The following is an 8956-nucleotide window of genomic DNA, read 5'->3' as shown; positions in this document are numbered from 1 at the left end:
ACGCAACGCACAGCGCGCGCACGCATATACTATTGTATACAGGCACGCATTATGACTATAGCTCGTTATAGGCGTGTGTGTGTGTGTGTGTGTGTGTGCTTGTTTTTGTGACATATGAGGACACAAATGTGTATAATGCCATGGGTATGACACAGGTATTACAGGAGAGGGTGAAATATGAGGACATTACCCATGGCCCCACTTTACAAAAGGCTTATAAATCACACAGGAGGAGTTTTTATGAGAAAGTAAAAATGCAGAATGTGTGTGTGTGTGTGTGTGTGTGTTATAATCAAACATAACAGATTTATTTTACAGCACTCGTCTTTATGCGCATGCACGTCTCCTGAAGTTACTTAACGCGGCGGGGGCGCGCTCGGACCCTGATCGCGTGCAGACGCTGTTTGCTCGCGCTGTGCCAGAGGTCAGTCGGGGGCGCGGAGGGACGCTGGACGTGCACACGCTTATCAAAACAATCACTGCACGCACGCGAACCCTGAACGCGCTAACGGGTCAAGAGCGCAGACCCACCTCCTGCTGATCTAATGTGTATATAATACACACACACACACACACACACACACACACTGCCCCTAAACCTGCCCATCACAGGAAACATTCTGCATTTTTACTTTCTCAAAAAAACATCATTTATTATGTTTTTAAAGCTATTTAAAATAATAAATAAACCCCATTTCTAGTGTAATACCAGTGCCAGTGTTATACAAATTTGTATAAGAACGATGAGCTGGAGCTGATTTAGGGCCGTCTCTGGAGTGGGTATGCTCGGGTGGCACTGCTGGATTTAGGGTCGTCTCTGGAGTGGGTATGCTCGGGTGGTGCTGCTGGATTTAGGGCCGTCTCTGGAGTGGGTATGCTCGGGTGGTGCTGCTGGATTTAGGGCCGTCTCTGGAGTGGGTATGCTCGGGTGGCACTGCTGGATTTAGGGTCGTCTCTGGAGTGGGTATGCTCGGGTGGTGCTGCTGGATTTAGGGCCGTCTCTGGAGTGGGTATGCTCGGGTGGTGCTGCTGGATTTAGGGCCGTCTCTGGAGTGGGTATGCTCGGGTGGCACTGCTGGATTTAGGGTCGTCTCTGGAGTGGGTATGCTCGGGTGGTGCTGCTGGATTTAGGGCCGTCTCTGGAGTGGGTATGCTCGGGTGGCACTGCTGGATTTAGGGTCGTCTCTGGAGTGGGTATGCTCGGGTGGCGCTGCTGGATTTAGGGCCGTCTCTGGCGTGGGTATGCTCGGGTGGTGCTGCTGGATTTAGGGCCGTCTCTGGCGTGGGTATGCTCGGGTGGCACTGCTGGATTTAGGGTCGTCTCTGGAGTGGGTATGCTCGGGTGGCGCTGCTGGATTTAGGGCCGTCTCTGGCGTGGGTATGCTCGGGTGGCACTGCTGGATTTAGGGCCGTCTCTGGCGTGGGTATGCTCGGGTGGTGCTGCTGGATTTAGGGCCGTCTCTGGAGTGGGTATGCTCGGGTGGTGCTGCTGGATTTAGGGCCGTCTCTGGAGTGGGTATGCTCGGGTGGTGCTGCTGGATTTAGGGCCGTCTCTGGCGTGGGTATGCTCGGGTGACACTGCTGGATTTAGGGCCGTCTCTGGCGTGGGTATGCTCGGGTGGTGCTGCTGGATTTAGGGCCGTCTCTGGAGTGGGTATGCTCGGGTGGCACTGCTGGATTTAGGGTCGTCTCTGGAGTGGGTATGCTCGGGTGACACTGCTGGATTTAGGGCCGTCTCTGGCGTGGGTATGCTCGGGTGGCACTGCTGGATTTAGGGTCGTCTCTGGCGTGGGTATGCTCGGGTGGTGCTGCTGGATTTAGGGCCGTCTCTGGCGTGGGTATGCTCGGGTGGCGCTGCTGGATTTAGGGCCGTCTCTGGCGTGGGTATGCTCGGGTGACACTGCTGGATTTAGGGCCGTCTCTGGCGTGGGTATGCTCGGGTGGCACTGCTGGATTTAGGGTCGTCTCTGGCGTGGGTATGCTCGGGTGGCACTGCTGGATTTAGGGCCGTCTCTGGCGTGGGTATGCTCGGGTGGTGCTGCTGGATTTAGGGTCGTCTCTGGCGTGGGTATGCTCGGGTGGTGCTGCTGGATTTAGGGCCGTCTCTGGAGTGGGTATGCTCGGGTGGTGCTGCTGGATTTAGGGCCGTCTCTGGCGTGGGTATGCTCGGGTGGTGCTGCTGGATTTAGGGCCGTCTCTGGAGTGGGTATGCTCGGGTGGTGCTGCTGGATTTAGGGCCGTCTCTGGCGTGGGTATGCTCGGGTGGTGCTGCTGGATTTAGGGTCGTCTCTGGAGTGGGTATGCTCGGGTGGCACTGCTGGATTTAGGGCCGTCTCTGGCGTGGGTATGCTCGGGTGGCACTGCTGGATTTAGGGTCGTCTCTGGCGTGGGTATGCTCGGGTGGCACTGCTGGATTTAGGGTCGTCTCTGGCGTGGGTATGCTCGGGTGGCACTGCTGGATTTAGGGTCGTCTCTGGAGTGGGTATGCTCGGGTGGCACTGCTGGATTTAGGGTCGTCTCTGGCGTGGGTATGCTCGGGTGGCACTGCTGGATTTAGGGTCGTCTCTGGCGTGGGTATGCTCGGGTGGCACTGCTGGATTTAGGGTCGTCTCTGGCGTGGGTATGCTCGGGTGGCACTGCTGGATTTAGGGTCGTCTCTGGAGTGGGTATGCTCGGGTGGCACTGCTGGATTTAGGGCCGTCTCTGGAGTGGGTATGCTCGGGTGGCACTGCTGGATTTAGGGTCGTCTCTGGCGTGGGTATGCTCGGGTGGCACTGCTGGATTTAGGGTCGTCTCTGGCGTGGGTATGCTCGGGTGGCACTGCTGGATTTAGGGCCGTCTCTGGCGTGGGTATGCTCGGGTGGTGCTGCTGGATTTAGGGCCGTCTCTGGCGTGGGTATGCTCGGGTGGTGCTGCTGGATTTAGGGCCGTCTCTGGCGTGGGTATGCTCGGGTGGTGCTGCTGGATTTAGGGTCGTCTCTGGAGTGGGTATGCTCGGGTGGCACTGCTGGATTTAGGGTCGTCTCTGGAGTGGGTGTGCTCGGGTGGTGCTGCTGGATTTAGGGCCGTCTCTGGCGTGGGTATGCTCGGGTGGTGCTGCTGGATTTAGGGCCGTCTCTGGAGTGGGTATGCTCGGGTGGCGCTGCTGGATTTAGGGTCGTCTCTGGCGTGGGTATGCTCGGGTGGCACTGCTGGATTTAGGGCCGTCTCTGGAGTGGGTATGCTCGGGTGGCACTGCTGGATTTAGGGCCGTCTCTGGCGTGGGTATGCTCGGGTGACACTGCTGGATTTAGGGCCGTCTCTGGCGTGGGTATGCTCGGGTGGTGCTGCTGGATTTAGGGCCGTCTCTGGAGTGGGTATGCTCGGGTGGCACTGCTGGATTTAGGGCCGTCTCTGGAGTGGGTATGCTCGGGTGGCACTGCTGGATTTAGGGCCGTCTCTGGCGTGGGTATGCTCGGGTGGTGCTGCTGGATTTAGGGCCGTCTCTGGCGTGGGTATGCTCGGGTGGTGCTGCTGGATTTAGGGTCGTCTCTGGAGTGGGTATGCTCGGGTGGCACTGCTGGATTTAGGGTCGTCTCTGGCGTGGGTATGCTCGGGTGGCGCTGCTGGATTTAGGGCCGTCTCTGGAGTGGGTATGCTCGGGTGGTGCTGCTGGATTTAGGGCCGTCTCTGGAGTGGGTATGCTCGGGTGGTGCTGCTGGATTTAGGGCCGTCTCTGGAGTGGGTATGCTCGGGTGGTGCTGCTGGATTTAGGGCCGTCTCTGGAGTGGGTATGCTCGGGTGGCACTGCTGGATTTAGGGCCGTCTCTGGCGTGGGTATGCTCGGGTGGTGCTGCTGGATTTAGGGCCGTCTCTGGAGTGGGTATGCTCGGGTGGCGCTGCTGGATTTAGGGCCGTCTCTGGAGTGGGTATGCTCGGGTGGCGCTGCTGGATTTAGGGCCGTCTCTGGAGTGGGTATGCTCGGGTGGCGCTGCTGGATTTAGGGCCGTCTCTGGAGTGGGTATGCTCGGGTGGCACTGCTGGATTTAGGGTCGTCTCTGGAGTGGGTATGCTCGGGTGGTGCTGCTGGATTTAGGGCCGTCTCTGGCGTGGGTATGCTCGGATGGTGCTGCTGGATTTAGGGCCGTCTCTGGAGTGGGTATGCTCGGGTGGTGCTGCTGGATTTAGGGCCGTCTCTGGAGTGGGTATGCTCGGGTGGTGCTGCTGGATTTAGGGCCGTCTCTGGAGTGGGTATGCTCGGGTGGCGCTGCTGGATTTAGGGCCGTCTCTGGAGTGGGTATGCTCGGGTGGCACTGCTGGATTTAGGGCCGTCTCTGGAGTGGGTATGCTCGGGTGGTGCTGCTGGATTTAGGGCCGTCTCTGGCGTGGGTATGCTCGGATGGTGCTGCTGGATTTAGGGCCGTCTCTGGAGTGGGTATGCTCGGGTGGTGCTGCTGGATTTAGGGCCGTCTCTGGCGTGGGTATGCTCGGGTGGCACTGCTGGATTTAGGGCCGTCTCTGGCGTGGGTATGCTCGGGTGGTGCTGCTGGATTTAGGGCCGTCTCTGGAGTGGGTATGCTCGGGTGGCACTGCTGGATTTAGGGCCGTCTCTGGCGTGGGTATGCTCGGGTGGCACTGCTGGATTTAGGGCCGTCTCTGGAGTGGGTATGCTCGGGTGGTGCTGCTGGATTTAGGGCCGTCTCTGGCGTGGGTATGCTCGGGTGGTGCTGCTGGATTTAGGGCCGTCTCTGGAGTGGGTATGCTCGGGTGGCGCTGCTGGATTTAGGGCCGTCTCTGGAGTGGGTATGCTCGGGTGGTGCTGCTGGATTTAGGGCCGTCTCTGGAGTGGGTATGCTCGGGTGGTGCTGCTGGATTTAGGGCCGTCTCTGGAGTGGGTATGCTCGGGTGGTGCTGCTGGATTTAGGGCCGTCTCTGGAGTGGGTATGCTCGGGTGGCACTGCTGGATTTAGGGCCGTCTCTGGCGTGGGTATGCTCGGGTGGTGCTGCTGGATTTAGGGCCGTCTCTGGAGTGGGTATGCTCGGGTGGCGCTGCTGGATTTAGGGCCGTCTCTGGAGTGGGTATGCTCGGGTGGTGCTGCTGGATTTAGGGCCGTCTCTGGAGTGGGTATGCTCGGGTGGTGCTGCTGGATTTAGGGCCGTCTCTGGCGTGGGTATGCTCGGGTGGTGCTGCTGGATTTAGGGCCGTCTCTGGAGTGGGTATGCTCGGGTGGTGCTGCTGGATTTAGGGCCGTCTCTGGCGTGGGTATGCTCGGGTGGTGCTGCTGGATTTAGGGCCGTCTCTGGCGTGGGTATGCTCGGGTGGTGCTGCTGGATTTAGGGCCGTCTCTGGAGTGGGTATGCTCGGGTGGTGCTGCTGGATTTAGGGCCTAGGGAAAAAAACTACGCTTTTAGCGCCACCCAGTGGACATTTCACTGTGAAACTGTGGCGATTTAAACGTACTGGCACGTATTTTGTGGTTTGCAAACACGTTGCCACAGGTATATTTTTTAAATGAGACCAGGCTGACATTAAAGCTACACTGTGTAACTTCTTTAGTTTATTCTTAGCTAAAAACACTTAGATCTTTCAAAAATATATGTGCTCATTAATGTATATTTACTTCTTTCAAGTAATAAAGTATTCTCGTACGTTTGTAATATGCCATTGAAAACACATACGGGTGAGGGGTTCGAACGACGGTCGCCATGTTGCCCCTCCATCTTGAAAGTACAGTAGCCGAAGAGGGACATACCCGTAAACTCAAGCTTTCGCGCTTTAACACTCGATGGCACCGTGTCGAATGTGAAGAGGGGGATTGCCGTGTTAATCTTGGGCTAAATCAGCCACCGTAGGAGTTAAAACGAAATCAGAATGGAGAGGAACAGAAACTAATATTCACTGGATGGTCATAAACCTTTACACCGCTAGATGGGGAATATATCACAGTGGAGCTTTAAATAGTAGGGGTGTCAACAATAATCAATTCGGCGATGCATCGCGATGCGGGGCATGAACGATTCAGCATCGATGCTGCAAAGTGCCATAATCGATTATGTCACTGTTTTTTTTTCTGGCGGACGATAAAGTTGTGAAGTTTCAAATACTTCCGGTTCCTGGAGAATTTCAATAACAACAAGGAAGATGGCTGAGGCGGAGGGAGATGACCGCGATACACGGGTTATTAAAAACGCGCTAACGACCCGAGGTGTGTAGGATTGTACGTATATTTTTTTTGCACAATAATCAATGAATCTATAATGACGAAAAACGCCGCAATTCACCTTTATTCCACAAGGTTTATGTCAAAGCCTGATAGGAGGACATGATTCACAAACACAAACCTGGAGTGCTTCGACACATATAGAAAATACATATCACTTATTTTTACGTTTCTGCATAACATTATGACCACCTTCCTTATATTGTGTTGACCCGTCTCTGATGGACTTACCTAGGTGTGCTGTGGTATCCGGCACCAAGATGTTAGCAGCAGATCCTTTAAGTCCTGTAAGTGGGGACTTGTTTGTTCGGCTCATCCCACAGATGCTCGATTGGATTGAGATCTGGGGAATCTGGAGGCCGAGTCGACGCCTCAAACTGGTTGTTGTGCTCCTCAAACCATTCCTGAAGCATTTGTGCTTTGTGTCAGGAGCATTATCCTGCTGGAAGAGCCACAGCCACCAGAATACCGTTTCCATCAAAGGCTGAACATGGTCTCAGCAATGCTTAGGTAGGTGGAGCGTGTCAAAGGAACATCCACATGGATGGAGGACCCAAGGTTTCCCAGCAGAACATTGGCCAAAGCATCACACTGCCTCCGCCGGCTCGCCTTCTTCCCATAGTGCATCCTGGGGCCATGTGTTCCCCAGGTAAGCCACACACACACACACACACACCCGGCCATCCACGTGATTCCTCAGACCAGGCCACCTTCTTCCATTGCTCCGTGGTCCAGTTCTGATGCTCACGTGCCACAGTTGGTGCTTTCGGCGGGGTCAGGGGTCAGAGGTCACCCTGACTGGTCCATACGCCAAAACTACATATCACTTATTTTTATGTTTCTGCATAACATTATGACCACCTTCCTAATATTGTGTTGACCTGTCTCTGATGGACTCCACTAGAAGGTGTGCTATGGTATCCGGCACCAAGATGTTAGTAGCAGATCCTTTAAGTCCTGTAAGTTGCCATGGATTGGCCATGTGTTCCTCAGGTAAGCCACACACACACACACCCGGCCATCCACGGGATGTAGAAGAACACTGCTGCCCCATAATACATTTCTCTGTATTTTTGATCAACTAAACAGGCTTGGTGAGCAGGAGACAGAAATTTTTTGGACGTGTGTATTGAATAAGGAATGAACGGATGGCCACGTCTCTTTTCGCTTCGTTAGAAACTTTCATAAGTTGAGTCTCTACCGGCGGCTCAGACGGAGGAGGCCGTCAGACAGATGCGCTCCTGAAAGGCTTATACCAGCGGATTAAAATGGCCATACACAGAATGGCTTGATTCGGCTGATGGGGTTACACAAATGCAGAAGGTATTGCACGGGTTATGAGCCCTTTGGAAGAGAATGAAGCGAAGCAAAGCTCCTGTCGCGTAAGGTCTCATCACGCTGCCGAAGCCTGGACCCCGTGGCACGTGTGGGAACCGCGGATAAACACGGAGCAGGAGCAGGAGCGGGAGCAGGTCTGTTCTCGCCGCTCGGTGATCCTTTGACATGTTATTTCTGCATCTGGGCTGGCGTTAATCAAACGCTTTCCTCCTTCATGACAGCAACTTGGCGGTGTGTGTGTGTGTGTGTGTGTGTAGCCGATGTTACGAGTCTTGACACGCGGCTGTGAGAAGACGTGCCATTAAAGCGTTTCCTTTATATAAACACACGATCCTGTCGTTTAGGAACAGAGACGGTAATGTGAGCCGTTAAACACATCTCTCCGTCTCCGCAGAAGGCCTTTTGATTTCCAAATGCACTTTTTTCTTTGGGGTTTTATTGTAAAGTAAGTTAAAAGATACAATTACCTTTTTATTTTTAATTACAAGGCGGAAACAAGCCAGAGAGATCTCAGAGATATGAGGAGAAACACCGATAAGAACAGCACTCCTCAGAGCTCAGCTCATTTACTACTGCAGACGTATTCATATTGGGAATTACATTTCATTTGCATTTTTTTAAGTCTATTTTTTAACTTTAGTTTATCTCAGTAATATTTATTCTTTGATTTTGTATTTTTTAGGGATTCTGTGCTACTAGACAATATTCACCTTTAAATTAATCACCGCACTGCAAAACATGTTTTCTTGTTTCCAGTCCAAATATCTAACAATTCTTAAATCAAGATGCATTTACTAGATCAGTGAAACGACATACGATATTTTTCCTTTTTTGTTGAAATAAAATCTAAATGAAGAGTTTTTGCTTAAAACAGGTAAAATAATCTGCCAATGGGGTGAGGAAAATAATCTTACTACTAATATTAATCAATACACTATATGGCCAGAAGTATTGTGACGCCGCTCTATAGTTCAGGTGTTCAGTCTCTTCATGGCCACAGGTGTATAACTCCAGCTCTCGGCCTGCAGACGCTTCTACACACATTAGTGAAAGAATGGGTCGCTCTCAGGAGCTCAGTGAACTCAAGCGTGGGGCCGTGATAGGCTGACACCTGTGCAATAAGGCCATTCCTGACATTTCCTCACTACTAAATATTCCACGCTCAACTGTTAGTGGGATTAGAACAAAGAGGAAGCCATTGGGAACAACAGAAACTCAGCCACGAAGTGTTAAATCCCAGAGCGGGGTCAGCGCATGCTGAGGGTCACAGTGCGCAGAAGTCTCCAACTTTCTGCAGAGTCATCAGCAAAAGCGTGGGATGCGGTGAGTAAAGCAGCCGCCACTGGACTCTAGAGCAGTGAGACGTGTTCTCTGAGCGACCAATCACGCTTCAGTCTGACAATCCCATGGACGAGTCT

The sequence above is a fragment of the Pseudorasbora parva genome, chromosome 16 (assembly GCF_024679245.1).
Source record: "Pseudorasbora parva isolate DD20220531a chromosome 16, ASM2467924v1, whole genome shotgun sequence".
NCBI classification, from domain to species: Eukaryota; Metazoa; Chordata; class Actinopteri; order Cypriniformes; family Gobionidae; genus Pseudorasbora; species Pseudorasbora parva.
This window is presented reverse-complemented; position numbering follows the sequence as displayed.